This window comes from Pinus tabuliformis, chromosome 2_1 (genome assembly GCF_031772625.1).
Source record: "Pinus tabuliformis cultivar Carrire ecotype Pingquan chromosome 2_1, CPIR1, whole genome shotgun sequence".
In the NCBI taxonomy this organism is placed as follows: domain Eukaryota; kingdom Viridiplantae; phylum Streptophyta; class Pinopsida; order Pinales; family Pinaceae; genus Pinus; species Pinus tabuliformis.
In genome coordinates, this window is record NC_142299.1 from 553,705,017 (window position 1) to 553,727,115 (window position 22,099).

General features: G+C 30.1%; 1 long non-coding RNA gene across 2 annotated transcripts; it reads right to left on the reverse strand.

Moving 5' to 3' along the window:
* Positions 1–10,850: 10,850 nt before the first annotated feature.
* On the reverse strand, positions 10,851–13,300 carry LOC149201569 (uncharacterized). 2 transcript variants are annotated; one of them, XR_016253443.1, is made up of 3 exons: positions 13,052–13,300; positions 12,837–12,946; positions 10,851–10,953 (listed from the first exon to the last, which is right to left on the reverse strand). It is a non-coding gene; the product is annotated as an uncharacterized LOC149201569 (long non-coding RNA). The 2 variants fall into 2 exon arrangements; XR_016253444.1 differs by having other exon boundaries at positions 13,048–13,300.
* Between the last annotated feature and the right edge of the window lie 8,799 nt (positions 13,301–22,099).

Below are 22,099 nucleotides of genomic sequence, written 5' to 3' on the forward strand. Positions count from 1 at the left end.
TTGTATTCTATATATGTGTATGAATGTATTCCTTGTATTCCTTGTATGTGTATGAATGTATTCTTCATGTGTGTATGAATCTATTCTTTGCTACACTTGTATGTGTCTTACATAATTGTTTTCTTTGTATGTATGTATTTACTTGCATTCTTGTATGTGTATGAATGTATTCTTCATGTGTTTATAAATCTATTCTTTGCTACACTTGTATGTATGATTCTATTCTTTCTTTGTTATATTTGTATATATATTATTTACGTGTAGATATATGAATGTAATTTGTGTAAATATATATATTTTTAAATATTTATTTATATGATTATAAATACACTATCATTATTTTTATATAAATATATTATTTAGAATATTGACTTGTAAATACATTATTTTAAATATTTGTGAAAATATTATTATTATTATTGTTTTTATTTTTATTTTTATTTTTTAATCAATTTTTTATTATTTTGTTTTTCACTTTTGAATTTTTTCCATTTCTATCATTTTTAAAATGAAAAATAATGTATATATTACATAATATTAGCCTTCCAAGCACAACCTAATTAATGGTTATAGTGTTATAAAATATTATGCAAACCATAAGACTCAATATTCAAATCCCCTAGAAAAGAACAAACCATAACATGACGTTCATAATAACTTCAATTTGTAATAACACATATCAATTAATTATTTAATATTAAAATCAATACAATAAATAAATTAAATTAATTTTATTTAAAAATTTGTTAAGTTTAATAATTAAAAAAAATAAAAAAAAAATCATAACACTAAAATATTAACTCATGCAATAAATGTAATTGCCAACATCATAATCTCTATACTAAATCTTCATCACATATATAAAATAATGTTAATTCTAAAATTCAGAATAAGCATAATAAATGTGACGTGTGTGAACATGTGAGTCAATATGTGTAATGTTTGTGGCTATGAGTATGTTGTTTGTGTGCAACCTTTGTTTGTTGTATGAATGTATGCATGTAATTGTGCCTCATTGACAATGGCTTGTGTGGGTGCAGGTCAGTGGTTAGTCCCATGTCAATGATGGACTGTTTTTGGGGTCATATAAGCTCTCACCTTCACGTGGTTGACCCTGTTAGTAGAGATTTTACATCTCCAAACCAAAAGGAGCTTTCTATATAATTCTTTTTAATTAATTTAAAACATAACATTAACTTTAAAACATTAAAATAATTTTTTAAATAATATTTAAATAATTTTTTTTTAATTATTTTATAAACATTTAAATCTACAACTTTTGTGATGACCCCGGGTAACTTGTAATTTTGAGTAATTACTGTGGTAAGAAATTGTATGAGTGGTTACTTATTGTTACTGAATGACATTATTTAATTAAGGAAGTTGATATATTGAATTATTTTTATATGTGTATATTCTTGAAATGCTGGCAGCCTCTTGATAGAGGATTTTCTATTAAAAGAAAAGAATCAGTTATGAAACTGAAAAACTGCTTCTCACCAGGAAAAGTCCTGGGAAGGAAAACCTCTGGGCTGTTGAGGAACAGACAGAGAAGAATTCCAGGAGAGAGAGCAGATAGAGAAAAGAGGTTAAGTCTGGTAGAGACCAGATAACCCAGCACAGCAGTGCATGAGTCTTGTTGAGGGCTGCAGGCCTGCAAGACGGCTCGGGGGGAGAATCCAACGTAAAGTGGATCTCAAGGTTGGGAGGACAAGAGCATAAATGAATGCTGGTGCATATTCCAAAGACAGAACTCCAGCAACGAACTGACCAGGTGCATATTCTAAAGACAGAACTCCAGCAACGAACTGACCAGGTACGATAAATTGAAAAGCACCTAGAATGTACATTAACTGAGAAATTACATATATATCTGCTGTAAGTTGTTCAGGTTGTTAAGCAGATGCTCATAACAGTGTGAAAACTTAGTGAAATCTGGAAGATAGCATCTGTGTATAAATGGCATGAACAGTGGTAAAACCCACAATCTATAGTTACGGCATTGAGCCCAGTGGAACCAAAACTGTAAGTTAATGTAACTGTTTGCATAGTAAGATATTTAATTCAAGAACCTTAGTATGGTGAGTGCATATGACTGTTCAATAATGAGCAAGAACTACAGTAAACCCTTGCATCGAGGGTTACAAATAAGTTATAAACCCTTGTTAGAAAAGAATAACAGTCATATAAATCTATGGAAACCGCATGAAGCAAAAACGAACACCGGGACATTTCGTTACTCCCAAATACTAATACCGGAACATAAGCAGTTTAGCTAAAGACCCATTAGGGTATCGTTTCAGATAGCACAGTCGTGGTAACGGCTGTGCGCACTGGAGCTTTACAGATAACATATCAACGCTAGAGATGTATATAAACCGTAATGAAATAAAGAAAACGGAAACCATAATGAACTATTAACGAACCAAGTGCAATGTACACGTTAAACCCAAACATTTCTAGACAATACACAGGCAATGTAACCATAACTGGATTACTGCTGCTGTCGGCATCGTATACCCTATAGGGTAACAACATAAAGATAGCAGAGAAGAGACAAATCATTCTAATGACAAGAATCGAAAGGCATATAGGTAAAGACCACCTGTGGTGCAGAACGGTGAAATACATCAGGTAGCAGCATGTTCATTAATAGCACGAAATATCAACACAGATAAGTCATGAAACCCGACAAGAATAGTAACCATTATATGTTGCAGGATAAAGAAACCTCATGTAGCAACGCGTCTGCATATCCAATGATACAATGAAATTCTATATAACCTTCGTAAAAAAAATACAGAGAGTGTTCTGTTCAGCTTATACATTTCAAATTTCAAAACAGTCCAGGTCCGAGGACCATAAATAATAGACAGGCGTTCATACAGTGAACGGCTTACAAGCCGGAAGCATTCTCTAATCGAACCCATGACAGTTATTCAAAATGCAGACTCTGGCATGGAGAGGCCGGCTGCAGATCGAAGCTAGGGTTTGTAATAAGAAACCAAAACCTGAGACACAGGCAGTGAGAGCCATAAGACTCCTATCCCGGTCCGGAGAAAAGGGTTAACCCAGTCTATGCATAAACCCCCTGCTAATAAGGAATAGTGGTCTATCTCCAGAGACAAACATACCTGTGTAAACGCTTGAACCGGCAACAGTCTTTCCGCGGTGGTGAGAAGCCATAGAAGAGAACCACCTGCGCATCACCGTAATACTGTAGTCAAACATATACAATGACCATCAACGATTCAGAAGAATTTGTAACAACGCATAAACTTGCAAAACAGGGTAATAGAATCAGTGACAAGGCGGAGAGGCTATATAATACCTGTGAGTTTAAGCTTAATCCATGAGGCGTTGCAGAGGTCTGCCGCCGAGCTGGGTGTGAGTGTGAACTCACCAAGTGTTGCAAAATGAGCCATAACGCAAAACCCGGCGGTATATGTATTGACCGCCAAACCCTTAAACAATCTGGAACCCTCCGATGCATGGGGATGCATCTCCTCCGTTCGTTCAAGCGGGAGATTTTGGCTCGGATTCCGATCAGTCACATGGCATCACATGGCCCTACGCCACCTGGCACCAGGTAGGTGAGATGGGTTAACTCACCAACTCCACCTGTCCAGTGCTGGTTATGTGTGCGCACAGTAGGTTTCCATCCGAGTCTTAACGTAACCAAGTTACAACATAAACCATATAGAACCATAAAGCATTAAAGTTCAGGAGTGATATATGCATAAACGAAATTATGGTATGATTTAAGGTTGGTTGTAAGTGCGGAATAGAGTATTGTTATGGTAACTACATAATATATGTAGTCCTTAGGTGAATGGAGAGATGTGTGAGGTTAGGACCTATGCCTCCATAAATTTTATATTTTTAAATTTGGCTACAACTTTACCACAAAATAGATTAAATTACAAAATTGTGTAAATTATATTAAACACATATATAGAATTAATTATATTAATTATTAAAATAAACAATCTAATTTAAACAAATATATTATTATATTTATAATTCACATTTAAATAAATAATAATAATAAAACAAAATAAATTATTTTCTTATTTATTTTACTAAAATTTAAAATATATAAAATTTAATTAAAAAATATTTAAAATTAAACTATTATTCATATTTATCATTCATATTAAATTATTAAATAAATAAATCATTTTGATATTTATTTTAGTAAAATTTAAAATATATCAAATGCAATGATTTTTTTTTAAATTAAATATTATAAATTGAGTTATTAAATATTATTTTAAACTAAAAATAGAATAAATATATGATGGTGTAACCTTCAAATAATTTTTTTTAATAAAATTAAATTAAATGAAAAGATAAGTTAAAATAAAATAAAAAAGAAAACAAAAATAGAAAAAAAAAATACTCATGGTATTCATGTGAAACATAGCCTATTTAAAGGGAGAAATCAAACTATAATAGATCCCATTTTAACTTCCAAACTACAAAGCATCAAGAGAGATAAAAAATGAGATCAAATCTCCTCTAAAAGAGGTTTTCATCTCAAGAAATTTGATCCATCTTCGTTTTTGGTAAATTTAATGTTAAGATAAAATCTAAATTGGTTATATTAGTTTCCCACCTAATAGAGATTTTACATCTCCAAACTAAAAACAGCTTTTGTTTTTGATAAATTTAATGTTAATATAAACTCTAAATTGGTTATATTAGTTTCCGAACCTAATAGAGATTTTAGTAGGGATTTTACATCTCCAAACTAAAAAAGAGCTTTTTCTTCATTTTTGGTAAATTTAATGTTGAAATAAAATCTAAATTGGTTATCTTAGTTTCCTACCTAATAGAAATTTTAATAGAGAATATCCAAACATTTTCTATATAGTAATTTTTAATTTATTTAAAATATAACATTGATTTCAAAACATTCAAATATATATTTTTTAAATTATTTAAATAATATTTCTATTATTTTAAAAACCTCAAAAGAGTGAATAAATATATAACCTTATACAAAATATATAAAATGTAATAAAAAAATACAAAATATATAAAATGTAATAAAAATATATTTAAAATTAAGTTATTAAATATTATTTTAACTCGAAAATAAAATAAATATATATTTTATTTTGATGATGAATTTCAGTTGAAGATTAGAAAAGTTAATCTTCAAAATATGAATGGGATGAATCCGAAAAAACTATTAGAAAAAACTATTAGAACAAGTTAATAATCCCAAAAATCTTAAATCTGAAAATATATATTTGTCTTGAGAAGTGCTCTCTAATCTATATGGTAAAGATGTTGGAAAAAAATGTTTTTAAATAAAATAAAATTAAATGAAAAGATTAATTTAATGTAAACATTTTAACCAAGTAAAAATAAAATAAAAAATAAAAGTAAAAATAAAAAATGACTCATGGTATTGAAAACTCATGGTATTCATGTGGAACATAGCTTGTTTAAAGTGTGAAATTAAATTAGAACTAACTTTGAACTACAAAGCATCGAGAGAGATGAAATCTCTTTTAACTCTAAAAGAAGTTTCCACCTAAAAAAATTTGATTCCTTTTGGTGCTTAGTAAATTTGGCGTTAAAATAAAAAATTGGTTATATTAATTTCTTGCTTTTTCATTTTATCATATATTTTACAATTATAAAACAAATTAATATAATTTCAACAAATTATAAAATATATATTTAATAAAAAATATAAACTTATATCATTCATTATGGATTAATCATATTCAATATATATATATATATATATAAAATTATAATTACAATTATAAAATATTGGTTACATTAATTTCCTATTTTTCATTTTATCGTATATTTTACAACTATAAAATAAATTAATATAATTTCAACCCATTATAAAATATATATTTAATAAAAAAATATTATATATATATATACTTTTGATTATTAAAACATAATCATAATAACATATCATAAAACTAAAAAAATATAAAATATAGAATATTATTTAATTTAAAAATTTGAAATATAATTAAACCAACATTAACTTTTTAATGTTAACCGTTGAAAATAGAATAATTTAATGCATTTTATAAAATTGTATTTTATTAAAATTATAATATTCTATATATTCAATGAAAAAATATATCTATATATATTATTACAAATATTATAAAACATAATTTTAACATTAAAATATTTGAAAATTGTATTTTAGTAAAATTATAATAAAATAAGTAATAATATTTATTCATTAAATATTAAAACTTAAAATATATAGCAATTGAGAAATAAAATTACTTTTTCACATTTACAATAAATTAAATGAATATTATATTTATTTTATTGTGTTATAATTTTATTAAGTTGCTATATCTATAGGTTTTTAAAATAATAAAATTATTATTTAAATATTATTAAAAAACTATTTTAATGTTTTGAAGTTATGTTATGTTTTAAATAAATTAAAAAACATTATATAGAAATTTCTTTTTGGTTTGGAGAAGATAAATCAATTAATATATTCAATTTAGATTTCATCTTAATACCAAATTTACCAAGCCTAGATGTTTGATCTTGACGAAATATCTTTGAGATGAAACTTTTTTTACAATGAAAATATATTTGATCTCTCTCGATGTCATGTAATTTAACTTCACTATGTCTTACATGAATACTACTAGTTTTCAATACGACGGGTCTTTTTTATTATTAGTTTAACTTCACTATAAATAGGCTATGTTCCACATGAATACCACTAGTTTTAAATACAATGGCTCATATTTATTATTATTTTATTTTAATAGGTTTATTTTTATTTTATTATTTTATCTTGACTCAGTTAAAATGTTTACATTACACTATTTTATTATTATTATTATTATTATAACATCTCTATACTACTAAATTAAATTAGAGAGCCCTTTCAAAAAAAATATTTATTATAACAACAAATATTATAATTTATTTTATTTTATTATTATGACTTAATAATTAACTGTGAAATATAATAACATATTGTTGATATTTGTAATTTTTTTAATAATAATAATAATAATAATAATAATATTTTAAATATAATAAGACATGATAATAATCGAAAATTACATGTTTGTTCAAATTATATTAGTTTATTTTACTAATTAATATAGTTTACACAATTTTGTTTTATATATATATATATATATATATATATAAAAATAAGGTTGTAGATTTAAATGTTTATAAAATAATAAAAACTATTTAAATATTATTTAAAAAAAAAGCTATTTTAATGTTTTAAAGTTACTGTTATGCTTTAAATTAATTAAAAAACATTATATAGAAAGCTCCTCTTGGTTTGGAGATATAAAATCTCTACTAACAGGGTCAACCACGTGAAGGTGAGAGCTTATATGACCCAAAAACGGTCCATCATTGACATGGGACTAACCACTGACGCGCACCCACACAATCCATTGTCAATGAGGCACAATTACTCACATGCATACATTCATACAACAAAAAAAGGGTGCACACAAACATACACATACCCACAAACATTACACATATTGACCCACATATTCACACACATCACATTTATTATGCTTATTCTGAATTTTAGAATTAATATTATTTTATATATGTGATGCTTGACAATTACATTTATCGCATATTTTAATATTTTAGTGTTATGATTTTTTTTTTTTTTAATTATTAAACTTAACAAAATTTTAAATAAAATTAATTTAATTTATTTATTGTATTGATTTTATATTAAATAATTAATTGATTTGTTATTACAAATTGATGTTATTATGAATGTCATGTTATTATTTGTTCCTTTCTAGGGGATTTGAACATTGAGTCTCATGGTTTGCATAATGTTTTATAACATGATAACCATTAATTGGGTTGTGCTTGGAAGGCTAATATTATGTATATTATTTTTCATTTTAAAAATGATAAAAATAGGAAAAAAATCAAAAATAAAAAACAAAATAATAAAAAATTGAATAAAAAATAAAAAAAAAATAAAAATAAAAATAAAAATAAAAATAAAAAAAAATAAAAATAAAAATAAAAACAAAAATAATAATATTTTCACAAATATTTAAAATAATGTATTTACAAGTTAATATTCTAAATAATATATTTATATATAGAAATAATGATAGTGTATTTATAATCATATAAATTAAAACTATATATATTCACACAAATTACATTCATATATCTACAAGTAAATAATATATATACAAATATAACAAAGAAAGATTCATGTATACAAAAAGAATAGATTCATACACATAGAAAGAATACAATCATACATACAAGTGTAGCAAAGAATAGATTTATACACACATGAAGAATACATTCATACACATACAAAGAATTCAAGTAAACAAGACACATACATACAAAGAATGCAAGTAAACAAGACACATACATACAAAGAATACAATTATGTAAGACACATACAAGTGTAGCAAAGAATAGATTCATACACACATGAAGAATACATTCATACACATACAAGGAATACAAGTAAACAAGACACATACATACAAAGAATACAATTATGCAAGACACATACAAGTGTAGCAAAGAATAGATTCATACACACATGAAGAATACATTCATACACATACAAGGAATACAAGTAAACAAGACACATACATACAAAGAATGCAAGTAAATAAGATACATACATACAAAGAACAAAATTATGCAAGACACATACAAGTGTAGCAAAGAATAGATTCATAATACACATACAAGGAATAAAAGTAAACAAGACACATACACATGTAGCAAAGAATAGATTCATACATAGTTGAAGAAGACATTCATACAAATACAAGTAAACAAGACACATTACACACATGAAGAATACATTCATACACATACAAGGAATACAAGTAAATAAGACGCATACGAATACAGAGTTGAAGAAGACATTCATACAAATACAAGTAAACAAGACACATACAAATTTAGCAAAAAATACATTCATACACATACCAAGAATACAAGTAAACAAGAGACACACGAATATAGCAAAGAATATATTTATATAGACATAAAGAACATATTCATACACATACATAGAAATACAACAAAGAATACATTCATACACATATCCAGAATACAAGTGAATAATACTCATACAAATACAACAAAGAATACATTCATACACATACAAGTAAACAATATCCATACACAAGAATACTCAAAGAATACATACACAAAGGAAATAATGAAGGAATACATTTATACACATATCTAGAATACAAGTGAATAATACTCATACAAATACAACAAAGAATACATTAAGACACATACAAGTAAACAATATCCATACACAAGAATACTCAAAGAATACACACACAAAGCAAATAATGAAGGAATACATTCATACACATATCTAGAATACAAGTGAATAATACTCATACATATACAACAAAGAATACATTCGTACACATACAAGTAAACAATATCCATACACAAGAATACTCAAAGAATACACACACAAAGAAAATAATGAAGGAATACATTCATACACATATCTAGAATACAAGTGAATAATACTCATACAAATACAACAAAGAATACATTCATACACATACAAGTAAACAATAAACAATATCCATACACAAGAATACTCAGAGAATACACACACAAAGCAAATAATGAAGGAATACTGAAAAGCACTGAAGATAATACAAACAACTTTTTAAGATAAATAACTATATATACTTGTAAACAATGAAACTACCACTCTAACACATGCAAACAATGAAACCGCCACTCTAACACTCAAGGCATACTCAAACAATAAACACATAGACATACAAATAAAGAATACTCAAAAGCATGCAAAATGAGACATTCATAAGCATAGAAGAATAAACATTCCAAAGAAGTACATACAAGTAATGCAAACACTATCATTTCATATATTCTGAAAATAATATATTCATATATACATACAAAATAAAAAATCCAAAACATACATTATAACCCAAATAAATAAATATATAAGCCTTCAAGAATATATTTATTATATATAAATAATAAAACCAATACACAAATATTTAGATATAGTAAATTTATACAGATAAATAATAAAATATTTAAATATTTACAAACACAAACACTCTAAATAATATATTAATATTTAATTTAGATTTAAATAATGTATTAATATTTAATTTAGATTTATAAAAATATCAATGTAAATGTATATATTAAATTATATATATATATATATGAAAAAGGAAAAAATATAATATAAATATCCTAATGACATACTTAAAATAAAAATATATAAGTAAACAAATAAAAACAAATCAAAGGAAATTCAAAATCCAAAAAAAGAAAAATTATAGAAATTAAAAAATATAAATAAATTTAGGTTATAAATGTTATATAATTTATGTCAATAAGATTGAATTTCCTATTTGTGTGCATGTGTGGAAGTTGTTTAAAATGTTGAAAAAATGTTAAGTACTTTATGTGAAATATAAGAGTGACTTTAGTATTTGTGTGTATGTGGGAAAGATGTTTAAAACATTGAAAAAAATGTTAAATGAGATATAAGAATAAAATTGATTTTGCTATTTATGTGTATGTTGGGAAGATGTTTAAAAAATGTTTATAAATTATTATTATAATAAAAGGATGTGTTTGTGTTTGTGCATATTGGAGTTACTATAAAATAAAGATCATGAAAATCATACCATGAGCACAAGGAACACAACTCAAAGGAGGGTTACCACTTAACCTTCCTAAGAGCCTTTTGGAGGGGTTGAATTCCCCTCCAACACAAAAAAAGGTCTACTCATTTTATTAATGATAGTTTGTGTTCATGTATATTCTTTGATGGGCCCATCTAAACAAAAAATATTTTTTTTTTTCTAATTACAACATTACAAAACATAAAAACAGATAATGTCTTCCACCCACCCTCGAGCAACTTTGGTATTGATAAATTTTCTGCAACATACAACATTGAAATGATATTGTTAGTATACAAATCTTTCCTAACAACTTGTAACATAATTAAATGTACAATTCATAAAAAAAATCCATTGTTTATATATATATATATATACACCATAAACCTATAATGCATATGAAAAATATTAAGAAAAAATATGAATATAATATTAATAATATAAAGTGATACAAATATGACATAATTTATAAATTTAACATAATAACAATTAAATCTAAATATTACATATTAAAAGTAAATTAAAAAAGCACATTTGGTAACTTTTAACTTCAATACAACAATAACATATTTTTATTAATAAAATCAGTAAAATTTCATTTAGTAAATAAAATTTTCAACAATTAAATGTTACATATATTTTTCAAATTAAAATATAAAATAAAATAATGAATAATGTGGTAGATGTTTATTTTAGAAATTCTAAATGGACAATGCAGGTTCGTAGTAAATATATTTCTCTGGGTAAATATTAGAAATTTAAGAAAAAACCATGGAAAGAAAAAACATCTTGAAGCAAAAATTAATAAAACTAGGTAATAGTAAATATATTTCTATGAGTAAACATTGGAAATTTAAATAAAAAAACTTTTAATGTATAATTAATACAACTACGTAATTCAATTAATAAGAAAAATGAAAAAAAAAAATTGATTATGTGAGAGTTGCAATGTGACCAATTTTTTAGGAGATGGTTGTCAAAGTTATATGATTGTTTTATTCCATCATCATGACACTCTGTGAGTGCGCATGCGCAATACAAAAGGGTTTGTCTCATAACCAGCAGAGAGATAACAGACGAGACTCCTATTCGCCTATGGAGTTGTTATAAGTGTAAGCAGCCTGGATAAATAAATTAAAATTCTAGAACATAGACAGGCTTATCGGGTTAAATAAAGTACAAGTGACAGACGAGACCCCTATTCGCCTATGGAGTTGTTATAAGTGTAAGCAGCCTGGATAAATAAATTAAAATTCTAGAACATAGATAGGCCTATCAGGTTAAATAAAGTACAACTGACAGACGAGACCCCTATTCGCCTATGGAGTTGTTATAAGTGTAATCAGCCTGGTTAGAAGCAGATGCACTGACGGACTCTAGAAACTTACAACACAACAAAACGGTACACGTTTACCTATGCAATGAAAATTCGTGCGACGGGAAGAAGTTTTAGAGGCCGTGCCACTCCTTGTTGGAAACCCGAGAACAGTTTACCATTCCAAATAACCCTATAGAATTTATATAACAGTTGAGATGTTGGGCTGTGGTTTTTTACCGATCGCAACGTAACTTGTATTATGTACTAGGGCTAAGTAGAGAGGAAATTACCACACAATTTCTTGCAATTATTCCAAAATGTTAACAGAGATTTTGGTAACGCAACCTAGGGTTCAGATGCATCATAAATAATAACAATAATAAGACCAGACTACTAACGCGTTCAGATGCATCATAAATAATAACAATAATAAGACCAGACTACTAACGCCTGCATCAAAAGGAATTTCACCAGACTACAATTCATTGACTACTAACCAGTTATATGATCGGCTTTCAACACATCCATGAGGACTTGGAAATTACACATCGATGAAGAGGTGATGATTATCGATGCAGAACAGGTGTTGTACTAGGAGGTGTAACAGAAAGTTCAGGGTATTAAATTCAAACGGTTCTGGCTTGAAGAAAGAACAAAATAATTTGAACGCCACAAATCCTAACTGAAATTCCATATAGAAGGGATGACAGAGATGCACTCCGTGGGCAGGTAGATTTTCTAAATGGAAATGGAAAAATATTCACAAATAGAAATCTCAAGGAAGGATGACCACAGATGGGGGCGAGATATTTTAGCATACTAACCTGGCTTCTTAGGAAATTTTCATTTTCGATTGAAACTCTGCAAACTGATGGGCGTTGGCAAATCCTCATTCTCTGCTCCCAAAGCACCGGAAATGCTACTCCAGCAACTCCTGTATATAAAATTCCAACCCATGAGAAAAATAAACATAAAGAAGGCTCTGGCCGAATGAATTTAAAAATAGTTCAAGAAAACATTGCCATGAGTACTAACTCACTCTGGATGCATTCCATTATTTGCCACCAGTGCATATTCTCCTCTGCATGGACTTTCTCTCTCAATTAACAGACACAAAAAACCACAAACATTTACACAAGACGCAACCACAACACTACACAGGACATTGATGCGTACAACACAGAACAGAACATAACATTTATGGAGCGCTCCATAAGACAGACAGACAGACACAATGCTTGAGAGAGAAAGAACACCCATGATTGATGATTAACCTGTAGATTGAACAGAGAAGATGATTTGTGAGGTTACATAAAAATAGCCTTTCCCTCCCTGGTTAACCAAACAGAGAGAACGACAAACAAATTAAAAGGAACAGAAAAATTACCTTTAATCCATTCCAGCTCGAGCTCACCTTGCCGTTGTTTGCGCACTGTATTGCAAAAATTACCATCACCTCCTCTTCCTATGTCAATTTCTTCCTCTCATTCTCCATTCATCACAATCACCACCCATCACTCGCATTCTTCATTTATTCATTAAGCCGCGCTCATTCCTGAGTTTTATGGTTGGGTTTTTGGACTGTTGCCTTCAAATTTAAGTTTAACCAATCTTTTAATTACTAGTCATTAAACCAATCTTTTAACTCGGTATTATTATTTTATGATTTATGATTGATATTTCATTAAACCAATCTTTTAACTCGGTATTATTATTTTATAATTTATGATTGATATTGTTGTAGCTTTTTTTTACCTGCTGCATTGTTTTTCAGTGCTGCGTTGTTTTTCAGTCCCCGTTTCTATTTTTGGGTATGGTATTTTATAATTTAAGATATTGTTGTCTTTTTTTCCTGTTTGGGACGACCCGATTGCGGCAGATTCCCTTATCCAGATTGCAGCAGATTCCCTTCCCAAACTTTGGCCCACTCATGTTTAATATTATTTATAAATTTAATATTATTTATAAATTTAAGTATTATTAATAGGTTAATAATTATTTTAGAAATTCTATGAAAAGGTTTTTAATATTTGAAAATAAATAAATAAATCTAATATTAAATTTCTATAATATTTTTTCCCTATTTTTTAGAAAGTTAATAAGGTAAATGTGTTCAATGTTAAACTTTTTAGTTGAGTGTTTTTAAACAAAATTTAATTTTTTTAAATGTTCACTATAAGTAAAAACTATATATATATGTCACGCTCTAACATATAGTAAATTTTTTTTTTCTTTATATACAACAAAACATACTAATCCACTTATGTTATAACAAATCTCGTGTACACATATTCATACATTATTTGACCTAAGTGATTGTGCAATAATACTATAGCACGTATGATGGGTTTTCACTTTGACATACATGTTTTACACTGCCCCACATGCACGTTATAATCATCATGGAAATAATTCATTGACTTACTATGTGTATCCGCTTTGGTCTACATGCCATATATATAATGTACACAACTCTCTTATTGGATTATTCAACGGTGCTCTTTTGTATTAGTGTTAAGGTGCGGAGTCAAGGTTTTGCTGCCACGGTGCACTCCGGGTACCCTAAGCTGGCACCTCCTTAACTGCGGAATTAAAGGTTTATGCATTGGAGTTTGACTTAAACTGTTCTGATCTGAAGTGAGGACAGTGAGGCACTGTCGCTTACAGTCCTTGATTAATGTAGTTCATCCATTTAGCGTGATCAACGGTCCTCCTCTGTCTTGCCATGTGCGGTGGCGTGCTGTTGAGTTGCATGACTTACGAGGCTATCTCCTCGGTCTTGACACTTCGCGCTAAAAAGATCATTCCAGATCCTTCGCTCTGATCAAACGGTGGATGTAACCCTGTTCAGATCAAGGGTGTAGCTTGTGCCACGAATCAGGGTTATGGATTGAATATTTAAGGTTTGATTTATGGCGACTTGGTTATTGTTTTCACTTTGCAGCAGGAGCCTGGCTGTCGAAGCTCTCGGCTCTGCCACATTCGGCCGTCGAATGTTTAGATCTTCACTGCTCCAGGGTTCCATGATAATCCATGCCATAAGGAACCCAATACAACTCGGTCTCTGAACAGGTTAAGTTAAGTTCTGAAAAGCATTCTTATGGTATTTTCGTTTTAATTTACTAGCTCACAGCTGCTCGGCAAGGTTCTCAGTCATTACTTGTTCTCATGTTTTGTTTTCAGGGCAGGCTTGCAGTCATTCGAGGGCTTTTGGGGAGGAAATCCAACCCTCAAACCCTCGACCCTTTCCATCACAGGTATGAGAGTTCTTTCGCTTCCCGTAGAGTTTATTCGGCTTCCCACAGCGCCGTGGCTAACCTCTGTTCTACTGAACAGGGAAAGCCATGGTACCCTGCTCACATGAGCATTCCGCCGCCATGCCACCAGGGTTTCGATACTATGAATCTATATAACTTAGGCTTAGTTCTATTTGAGTTTGTATTTGGACTGTTGTTACATATTAAGTTTCGGCGACCTCTGTTTTAGTCCGGACCCTCGTTTAAATTTAACTAAGCACAGCTAAGTTCTGGTGTTGGTTCGGCTCATGGTATGACCGATAGTAAGATACAGTTCTGTCCTTGTATATTTAACTGTTGCTATAATTTAATCCCGAGCTCGTCTTTGTTTTACAAGCTATTGTATATTTATTTTGAATTTAATTAAGCGTTATACTGTTCTGTTTGTGAACTCGACATGTATTATATGGTTATCTTTTCAGCCTTAAGCAATTTATGCATCGCAACTATTTTTAGTAAGGATTTAAGCTCTGTATCTCCTTTCTGGTATATGTTGCAATATCCGTTTATGTTTGCTAGCTTTCAGCTATGGTGTTCTCCGCCTTTCTCGATTGAACCCTAGCTCAACTAAGGTCACTCGTTCTGAGCGAGGGTTTATGTAAATATTAGCTGAGAATGGTTGTAACCAGAGTTACCACGCATTCCTCGGCATATTTATTCAAATGATTTAGTTAATAGTTTTCATATACATATGACTGTGGTTTGAATATGTGCATACGAATTTCAGAGGTTCTGATCCAAGTATGTTACAGATCTTACGGCCCTCCTGGCCGAGGTTTTATACCTGAGTATTCTTTACTCGTTTCGAAATATTAATTCGGGTTCCGATAACATGCATTCTTTTCCTAAGACGTATCAGCATCTTTATATAGCTAAATGTCTTGTCTTTACATTATTTTACGTTCTTGACAGGGTGTCTGTATAATCTTTCGGATCTTGCTGTTCATGAAACTATGATTCCTTTCTTTGGCATGCATGTGTATCTAAGGGTCTGCACAGTTCTATCATTGAACATATTTTTGCTATCTCGGCAGTAGCAGTAACCTGCTTACTCCGTTACTACTGTTACTTCAGAGTAAAATATGCAAGGGTTTTACTTTCGTTATTTTTCTTTAAAATGCAAATGTAGTCCAATCCGTCTATATTACAGTAGCTATCATTTCTTGCTTATTTTCTGTTAAGAAAGATAATCAGATAGTTCTGCTGTATCTAACTTTTAGCACACAACATACAGTCATATAAGAGACATTTCAGTAATTAATTTAATCATAGTAGGCCATACCTGTTTCTTGTATGCAACCTACTTGTAATGCTTGTCAAACCACCCGTCCGTAGGAAGCTCTTCACTCTCTTCCACCCCCAAGCACTTGCAGGTCCTACTCGACCGCAATTACACTGGTCTCGCCAGTAAAACGCTATCTGATCCTAACCAGACATAGCGTGCACAGGAAAAAGCTTTTCCCTTATGCCATCTGATCCTAACCAGACATAGCATACATCTTCTTTTTCCTTTCTTGTCTCTGCCATCTGATCCTAACCAGACTTGGCATTTTTCCCCTTTTTCCTCTGGGGTCTCAACTACCTCCAGGTAGTTAGGGTTTCCAGGTAACTGATTCCTCAGTTACTAACCATGATTAATCATAACTCAGTTCAAATAATATCAACACAATTGTTTATCATTTCATAAAATTAATAATAGGGTTATATATATATTTTCAAATAAAGTCTTTGTTCAATAGTTACTTTTACTATTACCAACATTAACTTTTCACAAGGGGTGTTACAATATATATATATATATAGTTAGGAGTTAATTTTAATTAAATGCATTATTACTACTCAGAAGATAAGGTGTGTAAGAATATTTCATTCTTGCTCTTAAACATAAATAAAGTATTTCAATGTTCACGTGAAATAATATAACTTTATATCAAACTTGAAAAGGATAAAAGTAATTAAGAGTAAAAAATAATAATAGTACGCTCACAAACACATTATGTGTATCGAGTTGACACATGTACCTTTTAGAAGAAAAGTAAAATATTTTTTAAATAAGAAAATACCAACTATAATAATATTTTTTAAATAAGAAAATACCAACTATAATTAAAAATAAAAGTGAATATATCAATTTGGTTAATTATAATAATAAAAGATATTAATAATCTTATTCTCACTATGCTAGCTCCATTTATTATTTATTATTGACATTACAGCTCAAAAAAGTCGTAAACATATTTCATTGAGTGTGGAAGATATACAATTAGTATACTTCACAAAGATATTTCAATATAAGATTTCGGTAAATTATTTAATTGTATAAAGAAAATAAATAATAGAAATAAAGAAAAAATCAGTTATTTATTAATAAGAATAATAAAAAGAGACATATGCAATTTGTTCAATTCCTAATATAAAATTAATGTGACTTTCTTGGGATTTTTTGAAATCCATATGAAGAATGAGTCCTTTTGTAATTTTTTCTCAATTAAGATGTGTTTATTATGATATACATGCTTCATATTAAGATTATATCCTCAAATTTGAATGGTTTCCTAGATTTTCGAAAGTTTATCCACATAAAATGTGTTTAAGGAGGTTGTTCAAAATTGATTTTTGAGAAGGATATTTAAAATAGATTTGGTGTCACCCCCTATTGTTAAATTTGGAGAGGGTTCCTAGATTCCACATCAAATTTGAGGAAATTTACATTATACTAACCTATTTTGACTTGAGGAGGTTGCTCAAAATTGATTGTATACAACCTCCTTTAGTTTGAGAATGTTAAAGCTACTTAAATTCCATTATATTTAATTGTCAATCTATGGTCATAAACTTTTAAATATAACATTGTATGTGTGGAACTAGTACATAAAATATTCTTAAGCTATGAAATAACTTTTACAATCTAATGCTCCAAGGCATGCATTGGCAATAAAATGGACTATCAGACTGGAAATTAAAGGGATACAAAGATTTGTTGGATTAATGAGATTATGTTTTCAAGACAACTTTGTGGACTCCAATCATATTCCATTTTTTGTCATAAAATGATTCTATGATTAATTAAGAAGCACTTTCATTCTTCAACCTTCAATGCCTAACTTTTGTAGGGGGGGATCCACACTTTACACTTGAAAGATAGAATTCAATCAGGAAGAAAGTAAAATGCTACAGGCTTGTGTGATCAGTAGGATTACATTTACAAAACAATTTTATGATCTTTGATCACAATACTTTGTTTTGCATAAGCATCAAACAATTTTACAATTCCTTAAAAAGCACTTTTTTTCATCAACCTTCAGTGCCCAACCTCTATAGGGAATCCGCACTTTTTCAATAAAGAACATATGAAAGTTCAAGAACTAAAATTACAGAGAATTAAAATATTAATATATAGATAAATAGAAATACAAATTATCTAATTAGATAACCTAACTAAGAAATAAATGAATTCACAACGCAAACCAGGTAGGGAGCCTTACCTACTGATTTGCGCCACAAAAGAAAACTATAGTTGATATGAAATTGCGAAATTAGATCACCACCTGACACTTTGAAAGTTTAAATGGGCCTTTTGAAACAGTAATTGAATACATCTCAACAAGTTATCCAAAAAGGACATGACACACATAAGCATGCAATGCCAAATAGAAAGACACCAAGATTGTTGACAGAGTTCACCCCCCTTGGGCTACCTCTCTGGGCCCTACTCTAAAAGGCTAGGCCACTTGTATTTCAATGAATAAGAAGAGGTACATCAAAATTTTTGATGCAATTGCAGCTATTTCCCCAGTATGGAAATTCTCTCCTTTAGCGAAATCTCGCAATTTCACTTGACATTCTTCAAAGGACTTGTCATTTGCAACAAAAACATAGAGTCTCTAACAATAACTCTGACCTCTACTAAAATCGATAATTCGAGTGTCATCAATACATTGATTATTTACCTCATCTCCACTTGTCTAAGTGAGACATAATTCAGGTACAAAATTCTATGGAATTCACTGTTGCTATTAACAAACAAGTATTGCCGTTGAATCCAGAACCTATCAAAACCCTTGTTTCGGCTCTTCAAGTTTCCAAATTAGCTTTCGGATGCTTCGATAAATCCAAAAACAAACTTCACAAATTCTTGCCTCTGACATGATTTCGAACTGCTTCTTTACATAGAGTTTCACCCAACTGAACTATGCATGCAGGCATTGTTGGTTACTGTCAAAAAGGAGGCCTCTATCTCAGCTTTCCAACGCCTGCCTCCACTCGCAAAAAGCCCCAAGGATGACCAACATATGCTCAAATGAACATTACAGGAACCAATATGACTCTGTTATGGAGCTCATTGTTCAACTCCCCCTCTGCAGTGGTGCAATAGTTATCCTTTTATAATGCCTCTGTCAGGTTCTAGGTTCAAACCTACTGGGCTATACATGGCAATTATTTTTAATTAGGTGGACAAACCTATACTTGGTGCAATAACAAAATTACACTTATCACTATAGTTATAACAACTATTAGCTTTGACGCATTTCATTTTAGTATGGTCTAACCGTATAATGTGTATGGTTTGCAAAGGGTGGACCGAATACAATATCCTTCGCGCATTGATGTAATGTATTTTCCTAAGGTTTATTCATGGCGCATATAGATTGGACCGGTGGCTTTTGTTACACTGATAATCCAAATTTTTATCATATAACTCGGTGAAAGACCATATCATAACTCAGCTTCGGTCAGTGTGGTGGTCAAGTGTTATGGAAACCCACAGCCTTGTGAATTGCTTTCAGCGGTAACCCCATGCCACATAATCGTACATCGTTTTCCATGTGAATTCGACCTACTCCTTACCTGTTCCCAATGATTCGATGGAATATCCCATGGCAATGCTGACTCAATACTCCATGTTCACAACCTTTGATGGTCATGGCAACAAATCGACAGTGTTGTTTTAATTGTGCCCGCATCTCTGTGTCATGTGACACATCTCCACGCCCAATAACTCTTGATGTAATCGCATACTCGATGATCTATAGAACCACAAACCCCTGACATTTAACCCCGGTGGTCTCGACCTGCTCCGACTTTTTGACTGGACCACATAATGTGTGTTCTCATCCCTGTCGTGCTATATCACTGAGCCACATGGTTGTCACCTTCGCGTTGTATAAAAGCCATAGTTTTTGTTTTAATATATATTTCCATCAGACTTTAACATATATGTTTGAAATATGGTTTAACACCATATCTTCGGTACCTTTTTAGCAAGTTTCACATTCTTTGGTGGTCATGGCCATTAACTCTGCCACCGTGTGACTGGACCTTCCTGCCATGTGACTAGACTGGGATCTGCCATGTATGAACCTGTTTATACCTTGTTATAATTCTACACCATAGTTTATAACCTTTTTTCCATAAGTTTTTATTTACTCCGCCATATTGCGTATTTTCCATAGGTTCATTACATATTCTACCACCATGGTTTGATAACATAATTCTTTGCGCCCACCTATCATATAACTATATGGTTTGTAAAACATATCTATCCCTTGTGCCCACCATGATTTTTACACATAGTTTGAACCTTAAGCATGTTTTAACATTAAAAAAATTGTGCACCTTTATTTTCTTATATGGTATGTCATATGGTTTAGAAACCATAGGATTTCAACTGCACCGTAAACTTATTAATGCACCCATGAATTATAATATGAATCTTTAACCAACCAAAACCCAAAATCTCACCATTCACCTTGAGATATGCACCAGAGATGAACCTTGACCTGTTGAATTAACCATCACCACGTGTCAAACTACGTGAATGCCGCATGGTCAACAATTCCCCTTTCATTTGTTCACCATAAACTTCAACGATCATTTTCCCCCTCATACAGAGGCCGAATGTGAATCCAGAGATACCACCAGAATCAGCGCGTCAAACTCTTCGACTTGGCACTGATTTCGTGAGCAACTGGGATGTTAAAACTCTACACATGTCAAGAACATTTTTTCTACGTATGTCCATATTGGACTTCAAACATATAGAAAACTCTGACTTGACTTAACAAGATCCATTCTGGATCAATAGTCTAAGTACTTCTATGAAATAAAACTTAGAATAACATCATTTATATTAAAAGAGGAATACACAAGTTCACATTACAATTTTAAAGGCAATATGCATATACTTAGCATAGATCCACATATGCCTTTTCATCGAACCACAATATACACCAAAATATGGGCTTCATATTGGACCATTTGAACAATTTTTCAATACACAATTTGATTGCTTTCTCGACCAATCCTGTAATATTATAAACATCGACCTTTGAACTTTACTTATTATAGATGTTATATAGCATAGGGAGGGTGTATTGAACCATGAATACCTCTAGAGTACACAAATACTTATTAATTGTTTACATCCCAAAAGTAGAGTAGGGTGTAATGCCATTGGCAAATATAGCTCTCAATAATGTGGGTAATTTCTTGTATTTTGGCATAGGATATTTTCATGACATGGCATGCATGAAAATATCCATGCCATTTTCCAAAACCTTGAAATTGATTAATTATCCAACTGTGCTTGTGTTGTATGCATTTCCACCATGCATTTGACTAGAGCATTAATTGTAAGTCAACACCTTTCTTGTTTAAACTAGGATAAATCCAACTAACATTGATCCATCTCAAGCTACCTAAAAATGAAAACCACGTGGAAATTTTCACCCTAGGGATGCATATATATGACAACTAATGATTTTGGTTACTTGATCTTTACTAGGGTTATA